Source organism: Dendronephthya gigantea, unplaced genomic scaffold, assembly GCF_004324835.1.
Source record: "Dendronephthya gigantea isolate DGI-Jeju-01 unplaced genomic scaffold, DenGig_1.0 000343F, whole genome shotgun sequence".
NCBI lineage: Eukaryota > Metazoa > Cnidaria > Anthozoa > Malacalcyonacea > Nephtheidae > Dendronephthya > Dendronephthya gigantea.
In genome coordinates this window covers 64,771-86,161 of record NW_021163353.1, presented here as the reverse complement: position 1 = coordinate 86,161, position 21,391 = coordinate 64,771, and the positions used below count along the sequence as shown (strand labels likewise).

The following is a 21,391-nucleotide window of genomic DNA, read 5'->3' as shown; positions in this document are numbered from 1 at the left end:
AGTATTCTTCCAACATTTCCCCGAGTGCATTATTACACCATAAAGGCACGCGACAAGCTTTTTTAATTCTTTTATAATATAAGAAGAAATTATAGGGCAACAACAAAATTTATTTATTTGATCAATAATGAAATTCTTCTTACATGTTATTAAGATGTTGCTTAGCAACAAAAACTTCAAAAGCCAGAAGCGTGCATTATGGCCCAGTGAACTCTAATAAGACTGGAACGATAACTCAACAATAAAGACTAGTCATTGGATGAAGCCGATTTGAATATAATTTGCTGATTAAGGCGGCAGCCGAGCGAGCAAATCAAGCCTTCAAAAGAACTGGGGAGAGTGAAAATTCCGTAAAAATCGTATTTTTTGGCAAAAAATTGCGAGAAAAGTGCAATTTTTATTTGACCACTTCAACTTTAAACAACGAATTTACCCTTTTTGGATAGACCTAAGTAATCCGCATCATCTTACTGTAAAAACCGGCGAGGTACCAGCTTTGTACTTGAAATATTTAAAGAATTTGAACGGGCCGAGAAAAACTTCGCCTTCAACTCGCAAAAAAAATAGGTTTGCACCTTTTCACGTTCTTAAAACTTGTTTTTTAGTAAAATCTAAGTGTCAATGCTTGTTTTAAGCTTTTATTCATGATCAGATGAGAAGGATTTGTGTATAAAAACCGGCGTTGTTTTGGTGGTGTAATTTCAACTCTTGGCCTTCATGGCGGCCATCAGTGCTGGCTTCAAAGATGGCGGCCAAGTTATCGTTCCAGTCTTTTTAGAGTTCACTGTTATGGCCTCACAATGCACGCGCGGTAGCCAATCAAATTGCTCGTTATATCATACTTATATTATAAAAAGGTTTCAGATTCGCGAGCGCAGGGTAGGTCCTCAATTACATCAGTACAAACTGAAAATAATTTTGGAATGTGTCAAGTGTTTCGGCAATGAAGAAAAATCGCGTTATTACTCCGGCGTCAGCGACGGAGTTGAAAATTCGCCTCGGTTTTGTTTTGTTTTTGTTTCTTTTTTTTATTTTTTTTTCGTCGTGGCAAGTCTGAAATGGCGCGAATATACTAGTGTTTAAAATGTGTATGTGATGCATTTATCTATGTCCCAGTCTTGTCTCCCAAGAGTTGTGGTGCACAGCTTTGGCTAATTTTCCGATGCGCGATTCGATTTCGCTCGCATGATACAGCAATTCCTCCAAGAGGAACAAATAAACCGTTCTTTTCATGCTTTTCGATTAAGTTTAGATTGAATTGGGGTAAGAATATATTTAATACATGTAGATTCTGGTCCTATTTTAGTAATATCGCTGCTATTTCGCCGTTTAACAAGATGATGTGGTCGTGTATGGGCGCTTTGACTCGTCATAGTTTGCACAGGATTGAAGATTTAATTAATATAACTATACAAGCGCGAATTCCAAAGGCAAAGTGTTAAGTGTAAGACAAAGCGAATGTATCATGCCGTTTATTTACATTTTTGAACAATTGAACTTCTATACTTTTTAAAGTACGATGTGCTTCTGAATTTTGCGATCGAACAACATTTAGGTTCGCAAGGCATTTAAATGAATATGATTTATATGAACTGTATTGTTTATGTTCAGAAGCTTTATATTGAAGACTGGCACGTGCACGGCACGCCGGAGTTAACGCCAGAACAGGCGTCTTGTTTCAGTGAAAATTACATGCGCGTTAAACTTCGAGTAATATAATCAGTAAGGTTTCGAAAATACTAAGATATTTTCGTTTGATATTTCCGTCCGCATCTAAAGTTTATACATCTTGCGACAGTTACCTCGTTAAGCACATCAATTGGCTTTTAAGTATAGCCACTACGAGAGGAGCATGATTCGACTTGCAATCTATTTTCAACAACTTTATTACGGCGAATAACGGAGACTGAATTTGGAATCGATGAGTTTCCTGTTACCACTGCATACAATCATTAGTTGAATTACGAATTTACATAAAGAGACTCTATATACATAGTTGTGGTATAGAAGAACAATCTCAAAAGATGTCTCATTTGGGCACCCAATGTTTTAATCATTTTTAAAATTTCTCGAGGATTTTACACCCCGTCACACCTTGTACAAAATTTTGTTCAATTTACATCATTTCCTCTATTGTGTTAATCTGCCCAGCTGGAAGAGCTAGGGCCCCTATACGCCGTAAAAACGAACGCTAGCGTTTACAATCTACCTACAATCAAGGTGTAAAACTCACCTGATATTGGGAAGGCACGGTTAGTCCATGAAGCTTGAGGATAGAAACTGATTCATCTCTTTGTGTCTTCAAGTATGGAAACACTATCCTTGTGAAGCAGTTCACGTTTCTGTTGTTACACCAACGATAACGCCTGATGTGAAAAATACAGAAGAGTTCTATCAACCTTAATGTTGACGTTGAAGTCCCTGATGATCAGTTTAGTAACATTATATCGCTTCATTTGGACCTTGTGGGCTGAAACTTTAACGGGATTCCAAATTGAAAAGGGTAGGGTAGAGGCAATGGAAAGGGGTGTAAATTTTATTTTTTACATATTCATATATATATTCACCTCTTCTTTGCCTTGTGTTAAATTCTTAACTAGTTCTCCTTGTTTATCATATGTACCCAGTTCTTTCTTCCTATTCATATCTGCGCTGCCAATCTAACTCTAGCTGAGCCCTAGAACGTTCCAACGACGACTCTCTTTCCAAAGATAAAGACAACTCTTTCTGCCTCCTAAAGAAAAAGTTGGATCAAGACCTGAATTTACATCTTTAATAGAAATCTTCAATACGATACACGACTAGTAATATCAATACAAAATAGGATTCGTAAATTGCGGGTATGTTTTTTTTAAGATTTTCGATCAAACTTTTTCACTTTTTCTTTACCTTAAAAAATCGTTTGTTATCAATCCTTATTTATACTGTAGTACAATATTAATGAACACATATTTGCACTTCAGCTCAGCGAAGGAGGTGTTTTAGACGGATGGATTGAATGCTTCAAATAATGGCCAGGTTTATCTGACCAGATATGTTTAAACCCCATGAAAAATCACCTCATACGGTGAGCCTGCAATTATTGAGGAACGTTTTACGATAGGTCGGAATTTAAAGACAATCGAGAAACAAAGTTATATTCAACGTTTATTCGAACCTCTCAAAATTATTTTTTCTCTGCGCGAGTTCAGATCTCATATTGGCATCCTGTTGATGCAACGTTTCCAGTTCAACATCCTTTGCTACAGTTAATCTGGAATATTCCTGGTTCTGTTAGTCCATCTTGCTCTTTAAGTTTGCGATTGATTGATTTAGCCTGTGTAATAAAAAAAATCACTTGTCACCTGTAAAAAGTCGTTCCTCTCGAATTGTTAAAAAGTTGTCGAATTTCAACATCAACTTGTTCAAAAGCACTATTCTTGAACGGATGAATTCATGAAAGTCATAATAAGGCCTTCCTACAGCCCAGTATTATAAGTTAAATATGGTTTCTCGGTTCAAAAGCGGATATATTCTGAGTTTTGAAATAGACATGCCCTGTGGCAGAACTTAGGTTTGTGAAAATAAACTAGAACAGCTCACATTTGGATATTGGACATATTGAGAATTAAAAATATTTTCAAAAAAAGCTACTCGTAGACACTAGACACGAGTAATGAACCTTTGGAGGTTAACAATCAAAATAAATAATGCATTTCGACTTACGCCAGATCCGCCAATGAACATATATTGGTACAGAAATCAGAAATGCAGAATGTGAATGATTTAGGTAAGAACCCATTTCAATATACATGGTCTTGTCCCCCGTCCCTCCCCCCCTGAGGAATTTCATAAAGCTTACGTATGTATTGTGACATCATTTTCCTTCAGTTTGTCCACAAGTTTCCATTCCCTTTGACGATGTTCCTGTTCTTTAGCTTCGAGTTGGTTTTGTAATTTGCGAATATTCTGTTGAAGTTGTCTTTCTTCCTCAGTGAAACCCTGGAATGAACAATCAGAGGTTTAAATAATGTTAAAGCATCATTGGGATGATCGATATATAGCTAATATACCAGGAGTGTATATACGGCTGTACATATTGTATTGTACAACCCAATTGTTGCGTCTTTTCAATAACTAGACACTCAAAAAACTACCACAAGAATTAATGTTTGGTATCTTGTTCTACGTGAACATTTCTTTGTTGGGGTTTTGTCCATAATGAAGCGACTTGCAAATCGCTGTAACCACAATGTTAAGGCCCTGTTACACTGCGCAATTTTTCTTGCAACTTGCAGTGCAATTCTACTTTTGAGAGATGTATGTAAATTTGGGAATAACAAAACTTTTGTGTTCATACACTTCACGCACTTTTCTTCTGCGAGACTAATAATTTAAATATCTTAGCAGTGCAATTGCATTGCAAGTTGCAAGAAAAATTGCACCGTGTAACATGGCCTTTAGTACTAATTACCAGTGAATTCGAATTATGGCAGTCTGAAAGGGATGTCTAAATAGAAATCCATTCTGCAGAATTTCATAGATTTTATTTATCAACAAACCAAACTTAGATGCAATTCTCATGCAACATGCAATGATCATAGTTAACTGGTTTGAGTTATTCGAAAAACAGGTCATTTGATCTGAAGGTTATGTTCATCTAAATAATTGTTAATGAACAGGCATATTGAGGTTTTATGGTCTTAGGCAATGGAAAAATTTTCTGAAAAATTTCACAATCTAGAGAACAAAGGTCCTGTGTTTCTTGCCATTTGCCGAGGAAAAGTATGGGTTCTACTGCATTTTTCCATCGTATTAACACCAAAGTCTTTAAACACAGACATTTAAGACAGCTTGTCAGGTTTAAAAGCTGTAAGTTAATCTGCTGAAAATGTGTCAGATTTGGTGGAAACAGGTATTAATTTCATGTCCAGAGTCAACAAATATAATCCTTGATTCTAATTAAAATCCTCTAGTATAAGTAAACAGCAAAAAGTCATTTTCATATTTCAAGAAAAAAAACTCATTTTAATGAGTTCAAATTTTTTGAGAGAATTATAAGAAAATTTTCTTACTTTTTTTCTTAAGAAAATTTTCTTAAAATAAGAAAAGTTGCACGCAAATAATTTCTCAGTTTAAGAAAATTTTCTTGAAATTAGTCCAAAATTTCTTATAGAATGTTTATAATGAGAAAAATTTTCTTAAAAATTTTCTTAATATAAGATATATTTCAAGAAAATATTTTCTTATTATAAGAAAGTTAATTCTCAAGAAACCCTAGAAACTCTGACATGATATTTTGTTACATGTATGAATGTAATGTAAATTTACTAAAATTCATGAGTCATAATATAGAAAACACAGCAGACATTAATACATGAGAATTATAGGTCCTACATGATTATATAGAAATACAGAGAAATGATCATATATAATATTGCACCTAGGCTTTGAAGGTTTTGTATTTGTCCAGTGCTTATTTGACATGTTTTTAAATATCAATTATTGCAGTACAGATCAATTATTGCAAAAGGATTTTTGTGGTCCTTAAAATCAGATGAGACATCATCAGATAAAGTTGAGAGTAAATAATTTAAAAATTGGAGTGAAGTAAATCCTAAGTTCACACTTAAAATAAAACTTTGCAATCGTGTTAGGAATTGAGTACATCAAACAAAAAACTAGTAAATAATAATTTAGCTACTATGGGGAATTTTAAGCTATTCTTTAGCTATCCCCTGCTATACCGGCATCTTTAAGAAAACTACTTTAAGACTATTATCAAATATGCCCATCCTTCAGCCCATTCTACACGGCTTTTCTACCTCCCTATGATAGTGTAAATTCCAATCAATTCACCATGTAAATGCATGTAATTGATTCAAACAATATATAGATAGAGGTCTTATCCAATGAAATCAAATTGTGTTAAATCCAAAAACTGTCCCTAACAAGATATGGATGGATAAATGTATCTGAAGGCAAAAAAGAGAGCTTTGTGATAATTTTAATGATATAGGCAGACTCTGATGCACAATTTATACCCTTTGGAACAGTCCCAACCCTGCTGTGGAGAAGCACTGTTACATTAACCCCTCTCGATTTAGTATCAATCTGAAAAATCAAAATATAACTCAACTATTTATAATATCCTACATTTCAAACAAAGACATTAGAAACACTGCCATATGCTGCTCCTTCGTTATATATATATATATCACAACATTGGACTATTCTATTTTGCTCCTCTGAGGTATTCTAGCCAGGCCATAATTGCTGAAGAATTCTAAGGTATTGTTTAGCTATCCCTACTATAGCCAACTATTTAACTATATAAACAGATAATAACATGGAAAATCATAGCGCAAATCATTGAACGATGAAAAAAGACCTAACTGCAATTCTTGATCTATAATAGGGTCGAATAAAGGCTAACGAAGGCTAACAAATAAAGGCTTATACGTTGTATATAATAACACACTCGATCAGCATGTTGGCATATGACATAATGAAACATCAACTCACCTTATGAGATACCACAAATTTGCGCCGATATAGTGTATATTTTTTCACATCCTAAACGTCCATATCTTTATCGGTAATATATAAAGTAAATAACAAGATAGAAATCCATATTCGCCTTAAAAAAACAATATTTCTTTAATATGCATTAACAGCGTTATAGGTTGTTTCGCTTAGTATTCAAATATCCCTCGTGGTCTACGCTCGAAAAGCATAATGGGATAAATGGAAGAATCAGGCTCTGCGTCAGGCTGGACCATACAATTATCAGTATTAAACCTTTGAATGCTTTGAATTTTCTCACGCCGGATTTCTGTAAATGAAAACAGCATTTTGCAAACATTATATTATGACTTTCTTCTATTTTAATGGTTCTTGACCAAACATGTCACGCCATGCTTGTATAAGGTGCAAGTACGAAAAGCTTCATTGTTGACTAGGGCATTTTTACTCATACTCATAATTAGATAAATTAATAAAATCATCTAATGATTGGAACGAAAAACAGTAAAATATGAACCATATAACTTTTTGAAATCAACAAACTTCAAAAATGAGGAACATTTGAAACACAAGTAATTTTAAATTTTAAAGTTTACTCTCAGCTGAAATTCTTCAAATTTAATGCGAAGAGCATTTTCTTAGTTTAAGAATATATATATATATATATATATATATATATATTAATATATATATATATATATATATATATAGAGTTATGGTGTTCCTGAGGTTTATAGAAAACACAAACACATCCTGATAACACATCGCAAAAAGAATTGATACGAGCCTCGGATGTTTTACAAGAAACTCGTGTGTTTCTTGACGTTTAGGTCAGCAAAGGTGTCGATTTTAGTGATATCAACGGTCGTACTGTCGTCATAACTGGACTACCATATCCACTGGCTTTTGATTCAAAGGCGGTTTCAATTAACCACCTAGCTAATGCTGTTTTAATATTCGCAAAAGTAAATTGGGAAACGAGTATCTTTTGAATATCTTTCATCCGATAATAGAAATACGCTTGGATTTCTGGTTACTCAAGTTTGATTTATAATATAATGGCTTTCAAGATCCTCTACTCTGATTGGTTGTTCGGTCGTAGTCGTAAAACACATACGTCGGTCAATAATCAGTTATTATTACTCCAACAATGGTAAAAATCCATTATTATCTCTAGACATCTTCTCCAAAGTTCAAAAACATTTTTTTGTTTTCCCTCGCATTTCAGGTGGAATTGAAAAACAATTCCTAGATGAGGTGGTAAACAAAAGAGAATTTAGGTTGGTTATGGTTCTAATCATTATAATTTTTTAAAAAATTAAACGAAACGAGGAATATGTGGCAATTCGGGACTCCAAAGTTAATTTAGCCCGTGTTCAAATCTCTATATAAATTCGTGACTGTATATAATCTGTGAGTCATATATAATTGTTTATTCCATTACTACCACAATAGTTTCATAAACTTTTTCTGAGTCAGGAACAAATTTATTTAACTCATAATCGTGTATTTTTATGGATTAAATGGTCAACAATGGTATGGTCAGCGGGCATCTCGAGCTGTCAATCAAGCCATTGCTCGTGCATTTACGTCGTAAAAAAGATTTTGTGACGATTTTGGGTCGGATTACACAAAACTCTGCTAGATGACCCGCATATCCGTTCTAATCTGATACCTAGGCTCATTTTCCAAGGTTCTGCCAAGAAAGAACAAAAGCGGAACTGCCAAAAATGATGTAGCGGTATATTTGTATATATCCGACGTTTGGCCTTCAGAGAGAGTTCAGACGAGCAACTGAATTAGTGAGTTCTTAATTGAGCTATAATAAAGAACTATAATAATTTTTACGCCACATCAATAACTTGAAACAGCTTATAAGATCAATGGTTGTACTCTGACGAACATTGCTATCCGTGAATTGGTTAAGTTTTTGAAGAACGAAAATCATGAGAGTAACGACCGTGAACTTACTAAACTATATTGAGTTGCAATCGTAAACAGCTGAAGCTGCTAACGATATATGTGATGCTCTGAGAAGTGGCACCTGTAAATTTACCAAGCTAAATGTAAGAGGCAGTGGTTTAACAGCTCAATGTGCAAAATATTTAAGTGATGCTCTAAAGAGTGGCATCTGTAAACTTACCAAGCTAATTTAGCTAAATGTAAGAGGCAGTGGTAATAAACTACATGTAAGTGGCAATAATTTAACAGCTCAAGGTGCAAAATATTTAAGTGATGCTCTGAAGAGAGGTAGCTGTAAACATGATAAACTAGATGTAAGCGGCAATGGACTAACAGCTCAAGGTTCTGAATATTTAAGTGATGCTCTGAAGAGTGACAACTGTAAACTTACTAAATGAGATGTAAGTGACAACGCTTTAACAGCCGAAGGTGCTAAATATTTAAGTGATGCTCTGAAAAGTGACAAATGTAAACTTACTAATTAAATGTAAGTCGCAATGGTCTAACAGCTGAGGGTGCTAAATATTTAAGTGATGCTCTGAAGAGTGACAGCTGTAAACTTACTAAACTAGATGTAAGCTAGTGTCAATGATTTAATACCTGAAGGTGCTAAATTTTGAAGTGCATGATGCTCTGAAGAGTGACAACTGTGAACTGATTTACTAAATGTAAAGTCCTAGTGGCTGCAATCAGTTTAAAACGCGTAAAATGTTGTCAAATGTTCTTGTTGAAACTTACGACGACTTGTCTCTTGTACAAACAATTTTTTTTTCAAACAAATTTTTTTTCCCGATATTTTTGGTCGATTATATTTTGCCCAACTGGATGAGACTTTATGAGACAAAAGATAAATGCAAATTTTCAGCCCAGACTTTCATCGCTCTCTTTCGAATGTGTTAAGTCAAGCTCATCTAATGGATTAGTTCCGCCTTATTACTCGGGCTACCGTAGGTAGCGAGGTTGCCGTAGGTAGACGGAGTTATAAAATGGGCTCGGTTTTTTCTTTTGCGTCGCGAGTTTACAAAAATCACGCGTGGGCGGCACGAATTCTTCGAACCAATCGAAATCGTCCTAGGATCGTTTCTCGCGCAGGTGTCACGAACATGCCATGTCACTACGAGATAACTGTAGCCCGAGTGATCCGTGATCGCCTGAGTAGGCATCTTGTTGTTTAATTTCAAGAAAAGCGATCGCAAAAGTCGATCAAGCGACATTTTGCACCGTCTGGAAATCCGCCTTAAAGCCTAGTTTCGATACTGAGGTCGTTATCTTTCGCTACCTGTCGTTTGGAGTAACCTTGAAAGACCAATATACCGATACAGAAAAACCGAAAACGACAGTGTCGTTGGGATAGAAAGAACCCCTTCCTCAAAGACGTATAACGAAAAGAAACGACAAAATTCTGGTCAAAGCGGTCCGGTGACATACAGAAGAATCTAAAATTTATAACAAATAAGTATGGAATATTTTACTAAGTAGAAAAAACTTATATGAGAATAAACAAATTTAGTTGAAGAAGAAACTCCTTGCTAAGGGCCTCCTTTTTGTTTTTGGTATAGTGACGATGTACGACACTGTCGTTTTCGGTTTTTCTTTGTCGTTATCGTCTTTCAAGATTACTCCAAAGACTCCGAAAGACACGTAGCGACAGATAACAACCTTATGGAAACTAGGCTTCAGTAAACAAAGTAAGCGCGGCACGCGCGCGAGTATCACACGCGCAACTCAAGTCTGGGATATTATAAATCAGTTTCCATTGGTTAAAAAAGGGAATTAGAGTTTGTAGTCTTTTTTATAGTATTCTCCAAATTGTAATTCTAATAAGTATTTTGTAGTTTATTATTGTAATTTCACTAATTTGTATGGTAAATTTCTTTGTATTAATTGAAAGTTGTATGTAAACCAAAACTACGTACGGCCCGATTTTTGGTGGACTGTTCAGACAACCCGATATTTTTTTGACGGGCTTAGGGGGGAGGTAGGTGGCCTGCGTAAAGAAACGTAATGGTGTTTCAACCATAAACAAATTCCCAAAATGAGATTTAAATCAATGGGTTTAAATGGCTGACGAGGAAGCTAAGAAACTTGCTGCTGCTGCTGCTATTTTGGTTGCCGTTACGTTGTGGTGAAAAGAAGAAAGGCACGTTAAAACAGGAAACGTAATATGTGGCAAAAGAGTTGGATTGCCAGAAGAAACGAAAGAGGCGCTTATCACGCCCTCGTCCAAGAAATGAGGCTCGAAGACGAAGAAAGCTAACGAGGGTATTTGAGGATGGACACAAATACATTTGAGGTATAAGCCAAGCCAAGTTAAAAGATATGTGTTTTTAAATTTTCTTTAGTATCAGTTTCGTATTGGGAAGTCAACAATTTCTGCTTTGATACCTGAGGTGTGCAATTTATAACCAACTTTGAAGTGAAGTTCTTCGTAACACCAGAACTATCAGTCAATCCGGGAGCAGTGAAGTTCTTCGTAACACCAGAACTATCAGTCAATCCGGGAGCAGCAGCCATGTATGTTATCTAATTTTTCGCACCAAATTAAATTTGGAAAGTATGGAGAGTGAAAACGTTTCAGACGTTATGAAAACGTTTCAGACGTTTTTAAACAGGGATAATGTGAAGCCTTGCCGTTTCGGTAGTCCAACGTGCAGTGTAATATTATCCCAACACGAGGAATATTGTCATAGATTGCTTGCATCCGAACCAGCTAGTTTTTGTTGACGAACCAGACATTGTAAGTATATGACACCATTTTATTTCCTTGTATTTAAAAGTCACAACAGAGTGTGTCTCTTATTCAATGTCCTTTAATTCGTGTTACTGTAAGGCAAGCAAATAGTTCAGCAATATGGATATAGTGCTCGAGGAACGAGACCTGTTGTTAGACCTGTTGAGACTTATATATATATACTTGTACTTGTAATTTTGTACAATTCATATATGTACTTTTACTCTTAATTGAGCCATGTGTTCACTTGTGGGGTTATAGGGAATACGTGTTTTATATAATGCCATCTTAATACAGTAGTCAGTAGATACCAAAACATCCTTTAAAATACCTTTATATTTCAACAATTCAGCTGTCAGCTTATTTCCCAATTTTAATCAACTGTTCGCGTTCTTTTGTTAATCCATTAATCCGTTGAGCAGCTTGACTTCTTAAAAAAAAGGAAAACGTTTAAAATTCAAATCTTGGCTAAGTAGTTCAGAATTTTATGAAATGAATTTAGGGTCTCTTATGTGTTGATGAAAATTTTAGGTTTTCCCGCCGCAATCAATTTTCAGTTTTGGAAAAGATCATAATTTACCAATTGTGAACGAGTTGGAATGAAATATATCTACGTAGACTTTTTAACGTCGTAGCTACCATAGCGTCATAGCTATACTATAGCATCATAGCTATACTATAGCGTCATAGCTATATCACGCCATTTCAGGTGGATCAAGACAGCAAGGGATATGCATTCTATATATGGTCTAACAACCGACAGTGGTTGGGTTCCATCACAATTTATATATACATTTCAATTCAGTAGATTTAGAAGGTTCTACGCTCTTAAGATTCTAAACACGAATAAAGATAATATTTCAAAAGCGTCAGAAAGTACACTCACCTTTCTCTCGAAGGTCTTGTATAAACTGACTTTCTGGATTGTACGTATTCAAAGGTTTTCCGTGACTGGCAAGATCCAATTTTAATGCATGCTGACAACTGCAGAAAAGCAACTCCAATAAGAAAAAGCAATCATCTCCTGTCTGTCACACAATTCTTGACTAGATGTTGCTAATACTTCTATACCTGCGGTAGTTTATCTGCGACAAACATTAACCAATATTTCATAAACAATCTCTGCACGAACTCGACTTTCGGTCTAATTACACCGAATACAAAAATTTCGGACATTACGCTCTCAAAACAGATAAATATCAAACAATTATCATGCAGTAATTCTTCGCCTGTAGGCCGTGTTACACCCTCACTCATCGAGTGCGACAACCAAATTTTGTTATCACTGATCAAAGAGAAAGTAATTTCTTAATCGATAAAAAGATCTAAGGTAAAACACTGAAAATAAAGCTCTTATTCGAGTGGAAATACCGCCTTGGGAATGTTATGACTTAGATTGAGATCTCCACTAAAGGCCGTTCGAGTGAGCTTTTAGAATACAGGCATAAGGCTGTCACAACTGATATCTTAGGTTTAGCATTATAGCTGCTCGCTTTGTTACTCAGTGAATCTCCCAGGATGTTACTGACATCCGGCTGATACCTAATCAAATCCTCTCTTAACTGCTTGCGGTTTTAAAAGTACATATAAATTTCGTTCGATCTTGCATTAACCAGCAACACGGTAGAGTACAATTGAAAGTGGGTTCACCGTTAAGCTTCAGACTGTGATACATTTACACGTTTAATTTGTTTTAATGTTATATACCTAAAGAATGTCTTTATTATTTCCATTTTGCATCTGCGATCTAGTTATTTAACAATATCATCGAACTTACCTGGTTTATTATAATGATACGGCATCAATATTTCTCTCCAAACCCGTTTTGTAAAATTGGTCAGCCTGTTGTCTTGCTTGGGTTACCGGCAGCTTGAGATCAGAGTTCTGCTGCTTCAAAACATTCATTTCTTCGCTGGCCCGACGATTCTCTGTTGTCAACTGATAGTGAAGTTGATCAATGTTTAGTTGCTTCTGACGAACCTGGAAAGAGAAAGAGCGTTGATCATCAATAATCGACACAGCTTTCTAAAATCCATGCAGGAATGTAGCACTGGAATACCAGCGCCATTTACACTATAGACTAAATTTATCGGCACGGCACGGATAAAATTGTTACCAGTGCCCAGTTCTATTAAGTTTTCAGGCTATATATACAGGGTGAATCAAAAAATGTCCCAAATGTAAAATTTCCGTTTTTCAGGATATTTTGCAGAATTTGGCAAATTTTTGTGTTCCTAGAGATAGTTAAGACTTATCTGGTATATCTAGGCAAAGTTTGGTTTTTCATTAACAAAATTATGTTACCGGGGGGGGGTTCCTTTCCACTGATATTGAGAGGGCTTGCGCGTGAAAATGTGAAGCTGAAATTGAGATATTATTTAGCTGTATAAGAGTAGGAAAGCTTTTTAATAAAGTTTCAGGAAAAATAATACATACTGGTAGCAACGCGCGACCCCTAAAGGTGACAAATATTTCATTGCGCGCAGTGGATTAAATGCATCGTTGATTTTAGCGTGACCGATCTCATGTAAGGCTGGGCAAATGAATAAATTAAAGCGAGAAACTGAACACAAAAACAAAGCGATTTATTCGTGATGTTAACCCTCAGCATGTCCACCATTTCATTCTACGCTTGTCTGAGCATGCTAAACACTGAACAGTGGACCGTTTGTCTGTCCATTCGCCTAGATTTGCCGGTGGTAGTGTAGGCGATTTGCAAGAAAGAATTTCGAACGAAATGGATAATTTGAGGCAAGACAGACAAATGGTTCGCCGTTCAGTGTTTACCATGCTCACACGAGCCGCAGTTTGCTTAGAAAGAAATGGTGGAAATGTTGAGGATTAACATCACGAATAAAAATCTTGTTATTAAATCGCTTCGTCTTCTTGTTTCGTTTCTCGCTTTAATTTATTCATTTGCCCACCTTGTATGAGATCGGTTACGCTAAAATCAACCATGCATTTAATCCACTGCTTGCAATAAAATATTTGTCACTTTTAGGGGTCGCGCGTTGCTCCCAGTTTGCATTATTTTTCCTGAAACTTGACAATTTATTAAAAAGCTTTCCTATTTTAGACAGGTAAATAATATCTCAATTTCAGCTTCATATTTTCGCGCGCAAGCCCTCTCAATATCAGTGGAAAGGAACACCCCCCGGTAACATAACTTTGTTAATGAAAAACCAAACTTGGCCTAGGTATACCAGATAAGTCTTAACTATCTCTAGGAACACAAAAATTTGCCAAATTCTGCAAAATATTCTGAAAAACGGAAATTTTACATTTGGGACATTTTTTTGATACACTCTGTGTATATATATATATTATATATATAATATATATATATATATATATAATTATAATATTATTATTATATATATAAATGTCAAGGAAACAAGGCAAATTACTCAAGAAAACTATATCACCAGAGAAAAACTTACTGTGTTACCAGTTTTGCCCAGTTCATGGAAACAAGGCAAATTACTAAGAAAACTATATCACCAGAGAAAAAACTTACTGTGTTACCAGTTTCGTAAGGTTTTTAGCTCGGTTATTAAGCCTTAGACTACATTTGCAATAGCGACTTACTTTTTAGCGTTGGCCAACATTTCTTCTTTTTCCCGAGCAAAGCGATCCAATTCGGCATGTTTCCTTTTAAAATCCTCCTGTAAGTTGTCTCCCATCTCCTCATATTTTCCAGTTGTGCTTCGAGATCTGTGACCTTATACTTATGAGTGTTTTCCAAATCAGAAAGCATCCAATCTTTTTCTTCAAGCACCTTCTTCAGCTCCCGAGTTCTCAGTTCTCTCTTGTCGAGTTCCTCTTTACATCGACGACTATCACATCGCATTAACTCCAGTTCTTTTGTTAAACTTCAGATCTAAAAAAACCTGTCAATTATTAAAGACAAGTGACAATGATCGACAAACCATCCCACAAAGCACTTTCTAGATATGTACTTTAAACCAAAAGCCTAATTTATGACGGGCAATTAATTTATACGTTTGGCTCGGTAGTCTCGTTTGACCAAATGCACTCGTTTAAGCATCTAGACTACATAGGTAAAATTTAGCTCAGAGAGCGAATTCCTAAATTCGTCAAGAAGTTAGGGAAAAAGCGAAACCTTGTTGGTAGCAAGATAGTTTAACTGAGGAAAACAGTTACACACACACCTTGTATGTTTACAATGCACATCATGTAATATTCTTAGTATTAGTCATCACAAAATGGCCTTAAACAACTGGTCTATGTGGTGAAATAGTTTAAAGCCACAACATGTAGTGTTTAAAGTGCACAGGAGGTTTTTTGGAGAGAGATGAAAAAAAGGTCCAAGGAGAAGGGAGCTTCAGTAATAAAATGGTGGTAATATTGTATTTGAGGTATATATTGGCAAATGGAAAGCATGCAGATAGGCCTGTAATAGTTGTAATGAGTATAAATTATTACCTTAAGGTCATTTGACAATAAGAGACTTCTTGTTTCATCCAGTTTTGATCGATATTCTTGTTCTCTTTTTCTTATTGCTTCATCAAAATTACTGACATTTTCTGGATGACGAAACTCACAATCTTTTTCTGTTGCTCTAAAAAATCAAAATGTTGATTTTTAACCAATATTTTAAAAAATGCTTTATTAACATAATCACTGTAACTCATTATTAATTATAGCCTCAGTAAGTTCTCAAAGTTCATAATTGCACATTGGCATACATTGCATGTAATATATCTCTACTGATACTAAAAGGTAGTTTACAGTGACTTCTTCACATCAGTTCTGCTTGTAACAATATGGGTAGACTACTTGATTTAAAATTTCTGAAATTTAGCACATTTTTTACTTTTCGGAACATAAACTCCAGCTCTCATTTAGAACTATAGCAAACCAAAATAGTGTCAACTATTCTGACTGCTCTTGATATTTTTAGAAATGTAGTGAGTGAAAATGTAAACAAGGTGTTTGTTTAAACATGGTTTACATTAATTAGCATCAGTGTACCCTACCTTTAGAGTTCATTAATTATGATCACCTAAAATTTAAATGTCTTTAAGAGCTCTGATGGTATTCCAGTTACAAACAATGATTGCATGAGGTGAACTAGATTACCTTAATTGTAGCTCCAGATTTTTCCGATAAGACGAAAGCTCCTCCCGTTCTTTAGCAACTACATTATCTTTCTCTTCTTGAAAAGCTTTAAATTGATTCTGATATTCTTGCAATCTCTAGACATAATTAACCATATCATTTGTTGAACATATCAGAATTAAACATATAGCTAGTGAAGAAAGACAAGCAGAAGAGAAAGCTTGCAGCTCAGCTGCAGCTATTCTGGAACAGTTCTAATTATGCTTAATGGCTGCCCAGTTTGTTCTCAGTCAATTACAGGGTTGCTTTTTGTTGCTAGCCATATCACAGGATAAATTTATTCTTGCACATATGTACACGTATACAGCACAACTATATGTAACGATTGAAATTCAACAAAACTTCATAAACCTTATCGGAGGACTAACTACATAAGGCAACGAAAGGAGTGCCCCAATTAGTGAAAAATTGTTGCCTGCTTCTTGTCATAACAAAGTAAAGTGGGTTTCTTTTTTAAATAAAATTGTTGTGTAACATTTATGTTTTCGTTCCTATACAACAAAACACTTAATGTACACTACCTTTGGAAATAGTGAGTTATGTTTTCCCTTCAGTCAGACTCTTGGAAAAACAAAATTCACCATTTCCCTCGGGAGCATACATTAAGTGTATATTACACAATTGTAACTTCTCTTCATGTAAATATAAGACAGTTAGCTTTTATATATTTATCTTTTATCAAATGTAATTAATTTCATCTTCACAATTTAATATTAGACACCAATGTCACTATGTTCAACTATATTGCACCAAGCCATTGCAACTAGGGGTTTAAATTAAAAAGCCTGTTAAAGGTTTTAACAGACTCCTAGCTCAATTAATTTTATCCTGTTTTCATTTAAATATTTTTGTATGCAGAATCGATTCATCAAAATAAAAAAATTAAAAAATTTACCTTTTGGTAGTGTTTCTGTAGCTCCTCTTTGGACTTCTGTTCATTTTGTAATTTGATGTTGAATTCATCAATCTTCACACACAATTCACTAACTTGAGCAGTCTTAACGTGCTCCTCTTCCTTAACTTTACCAATCACCGTATCATATTTCTCTAACTCTTGATCTCGTTCTAATATAGGTTTGAAGTTATACTCAAAATCATCCTTCAACTTACGAAATCTCAACTTTTCCTAGTGTCTGAACTCCCTATCTTTTTCAGCTATAGTTTCTTCCAGTGCCTGAACTCTGAGTTGAGAAGCTTCACGCCATTCTTTTTCCTTCTGTAAAACCACGGAGTCTGAATCGTTTGCAGACATTGGTATTTGCAGCATATTAATAACACATTGAGTGCACGAAGGTCATGCCAACTTCAGCACAGTTTGCTGATATATTTCGACAGTTTGCGATTGTTTTGCGGCGGACAGTACATCTAGTATAGTATATACAGCGATTAGCCCGCCTATTTAAGCTTCATATTGTGCTAAAATACATTCATTGAAGAAAAATTTCTAGTTTCTATATAATATTTTTCTTTGATTTGGTAAAGCTGTTTTGTGCATTGATCGCCCCACGTGTGTCACGCAAAACTACGCTGGTCCCGCGTGGTCGGAGATTACGTAAGAATAGATACATAGGCGTACATACGCTTTGATCAAATTTTAAAATCCAATCCTGGAAGTCAACCTGTTCATACGATCCAATTTTGTCGGATTGAATTCACTTCTGATGAAAGTTTTATAGTTTGTTGAGTTGCAATATATGTGAAATTTATAAGACGCTTTATGATGTCATGATCTCAGATCAGCTGGTTAGTCATGGCTTCAAATACGTCAAAAGGCGCCTGCACAAACTGAGTAGTTCTAAACTCAACATTTTTTAATGTAAAACGGGCAAAAATAAAAATTCTAATTGATTTTGACGAAAAAACAAATGCATTTTTACATTGAAATAATGAACTAACTAAAATTTTTCAAATGCCGCAGTTATATGATATGAAGGATATGATAAGCCAGTCTTCAGTGAAGCAAAGGATATGGCTTCTTATTCGTTGATTTTTTCACTCAGATTACCTGGGTATGCAATGCCGTAGAGGGTGACTGACTTTTTTTTCATCCATACCATTCCATCATTTTAATGTATGTTCGCCAAAAAAACACCCCAGACAGGTTTGTGAAATTAGTACTTCCGTTTTGGACAAAAGATGTCGGATCGGCGTAAATTCTTCTTTCAACGAGAGCAACCCCCCCCCCTATCACGTACCAATTTGTGTCTAGATTTCACCGTTTTGGAAAAATGATTTCACGAACAATTAAGGGGTGTCGCATTGCTATTTCATTGTCAAAACGTGAACATTGATGCTAGTTGCTCAGCCTTCACAAAAGTTGCTCTAAACTACCTGGAAATTTTTTCAATAATAATCATTTCTATATGACGCATTTCTCGTTTTTTGGGTTTCGCTTTTATTTTGTGGAGCAATGCAGACGAGGCGTAGAAACTTCCCGCCCCCGTGTCGATTACGGCGCGACATTTAACACTATTTATATTAACAACTACGACAGGATAAACGACAGAACTATAAGACTAAGTAGCATGTCATTAAAGGGCGCAGCAGGAGGCTTCGTATCACCCGGGAGGTCACAAATCAAGGTATGATGTCTACGCTTACATTTGGTACAAAAAAATCGGCTTCGGCAATCAGAAGCACAATGATCGGCACGGTTAAAACACAAATGCTTATCGCTTAGATACTTCTTTCGTTCCGCAGACGTAACCTTTAATACGCCTTAAAAGGCGTTCACAACACGGATCGAGTAAACAAAAAAAGCGAGCTGTGTCAGTGTGTCGTTTTGCTTGCGTACATTCGAATATAATTTTGATCAAGTCACAGAATATGTATGCATGCAGTGTCGTTTAGCTTCGATCGAGTATGCTCAGAAAGCGTACATTCACATATACCTGGGTGCACATATTAAAACGCACCGTATGTGTCGTATGTCCGAAAACTGTCCTCACGCACAAAGAAACAGAAAATTGAATAAAAGCTAATAAACGGTCAAAAATATGTCCAAATTGATTTAACAAAATCAAGCCGGATTCGCCGCGTGGAAGAATTAAGTCTTGCGCGTATTTTACCGTTTGACTTTTATTTCAAAGCTTTTGGCATATTTATAGTGTTTCAAAGCGATCTTTCTTCCGTAAATAACCGAAATTTCCATTCTCAATGGCGTAGGGAGAATACCGAGATTGGGGGGCGGGCTCTAACTAATAGAAAGGGCAATTAAAAATATGTATAGGGACGGTTTTATTGCCAAAGCACCAAAGACACGACTAGTAAGTAGTGACTGTAGTGTGGTTTATATTCATCATGGTCTACACAAAGATTAGGAACGGGTAAGTGGGCGTACCTGTAGGCCCTGGGCGTACATTGGAAACAAAAAAGGCCACCTTCGATTTTAAAGTTGTATTTACAGAATTACCATTTCCAAAAAGGCATTTTTCACCAAAACCCCGGCACTTTTGGGCCCTAGGATTCTTTTCTTTTGGGGGGGGCACGTGCGTAGTATCAAAAATTCTTCGTCGTTACTGATAATTTCGAAATCACTTGCTTCTTATGTCCCGCGTTGAATAAATGAATTGGTATAAATACTTTGATGATGATAATTTTGTTTCTTGTCTAAAACGCACAAAACTGAATCTTATTCCTAGCTTTTACATTGTAATATCAACGTGAAATTTGCCATACGCCTAAATATATGCCGCCCAGGTGAAGAAAATGGTTACGGTGCGATTGTTTTGTATTTTTAATCTGCATTACAATTTTATTTCATATTTAAATGCCAGGACACATTAAACGAATGTTTAGTCCACTTGTTTTTGGTACATTTTGAAGTACAAGTTTAACTTATATTTTATCAATGAACATGCATGTTTTGTTTCAACAATTCCAATTGAAAATTTCCCAATATGCTTATAACCGACCGGCGTGTGCCCAGACGTTTTGCCGCAGTGTTCTGGGGCCCGGTCACGTGTCACTACCTACATGTGGTAGTGACGTAATCATCGCGGGTTCTCTTTGCACATGCATGCAGTTAGTCTTTTGCGAACAACAGAAGCTACGCGTCATGACTATACGAAAAATGTATTCAATTCATTCTTACAGTAATTTATTTCGACTAACGTCTATATATTAATGCCATTTTAATAGATATACCAAAATTCCTTCAAATACCTTTATATTTCAACAATTCAGCTCTCAGCTTATTTCCCATTTTAATCAACTGTTTGCGTTCTTTTGTTAATCCATTAATCCGTTGAGCAGCTTGACGTAGTTTGGTGTGTAATCCTTCAGCTGACGATACAACTCCCTTCATACCAAAGATTTCTGAAAAAAAGAGGAAAACGTTTAAAATTCAAATCCTGACTAAATCATTCAAATTTTATGAAGTGAATTTAAAGTTTGTTATGTGTTGATGAGAAATTTTAGGTTTTCAAGCCGCAATCAATTTACTGTTTTGGAAAAGGTCGTAATTTACCAATTGTGAACGGTTTGGAATGAAATAAATCTCCATAGACAGGCGTCATAGCTATATCACGTTATTTTAGGTGGACCAGGACAGCAAGAGATATGCATTCTATATATGGTCTAACAACTGACAGTGGTTGGGTTACATCATGCACGATCTATACGTTTCAATTAATTCAGTAGATTTAGAATGTTCTACGGCAGTCGTGATTATTAAGATTCTAAACACAAATAAAGATAGTATTTCAAAACCGTCAGAAAGTACACTCATTTTTCTCTCGAAGGTCTTGTATAAACTGACTTTCTGGATTGTACGTATTCAAAGGTTTTGCGTGACTGGCAAGATCCAATTTTAATGCTGACAACTGCAGAAAAGCAATGAGAAAATGCAATCATCTCCTGCCTGTCACACAATTCTTGACTAGATGTTGCTAAAATTTCTACCTCAGGTAGTTTATCTGCGACAACCATAACCCATACTTTTCATAAACGATCCCTGTAGAAACTAGAATTTCTGTCTAATTACACAATACAAAAATTTTGGACATTACGCTCTCAAAACAGATAAATGTCAAACGATTATCAGTAATTCTT

At 35.5% G+C, this 21,391-nt stretch overlaps 2 long non-coding RNA genes across 5 annotated transcripts; both read right to left on the bottom strand.

Moving 5' to 3' along the window:
• Nucleotides 1-2,312: 2,312 nt before the first annotated feature.
• LOC114542253 lies at nucleotides 2,313-13,174 on the bottom strand. Of its 3 annotated transcripts, none has more exons than XR_003689539.1 (7): nucleotides 12,975-13,174; nucleotides 12,084-12,181; nucleotides 11,529-11,627; nucleotides 3,842-3,981; nucleotides 3,158-3,316; nucleotides 2,568-2,734; nucleotides 2,313-2,366 (listed from the first exon to the last, which is right to left on the bottom strand). It is a non-coding gene; the product is annotated as an uncharacterized LOC114542253 (long non-coding RNA). The 3 variants fall into 3 exon arrangements; XR_003689541.1 differs by having other exon boundaries at nucleotides 11,529-11,624; XR_003689540.1 differs by lacking the exons at nucleotides 11,529-11,627; nucleotides 12,084-12,181; nucleotides 12,975-13,174 and adding an exon at nucleotides 6,505-6,690.
• Nucleotides 13,175-14,886: 1,712 nt separating this feature from the next.
• LOC114542254 lies at nucleotides 14,887-17,845 on the bottom strand. 2 transcript variants are annotated; one of them, XR_003689543.1, is made up of 5 exons: nucleotides 17,235-17,845; nucleotides 16,301-16,416; nucleotides 16,198-16,223; nucleotides 15,644-15,779; nucleotides 14,887-15,077 (listed from the first exon to the last, which is right to left on the bottom strand). It is a non-coding gene; the product is annotated as an uncharacterized LOC114542254 (long non-coding RNA). The 2 variants fall into 2 exon arrangements; XR_003689542.1 differs by lacking the exon at nucleotides 16,198-16,223.
• Nucleotides 17,846-21,391: the final 3,546 nt, after the last annotated feature.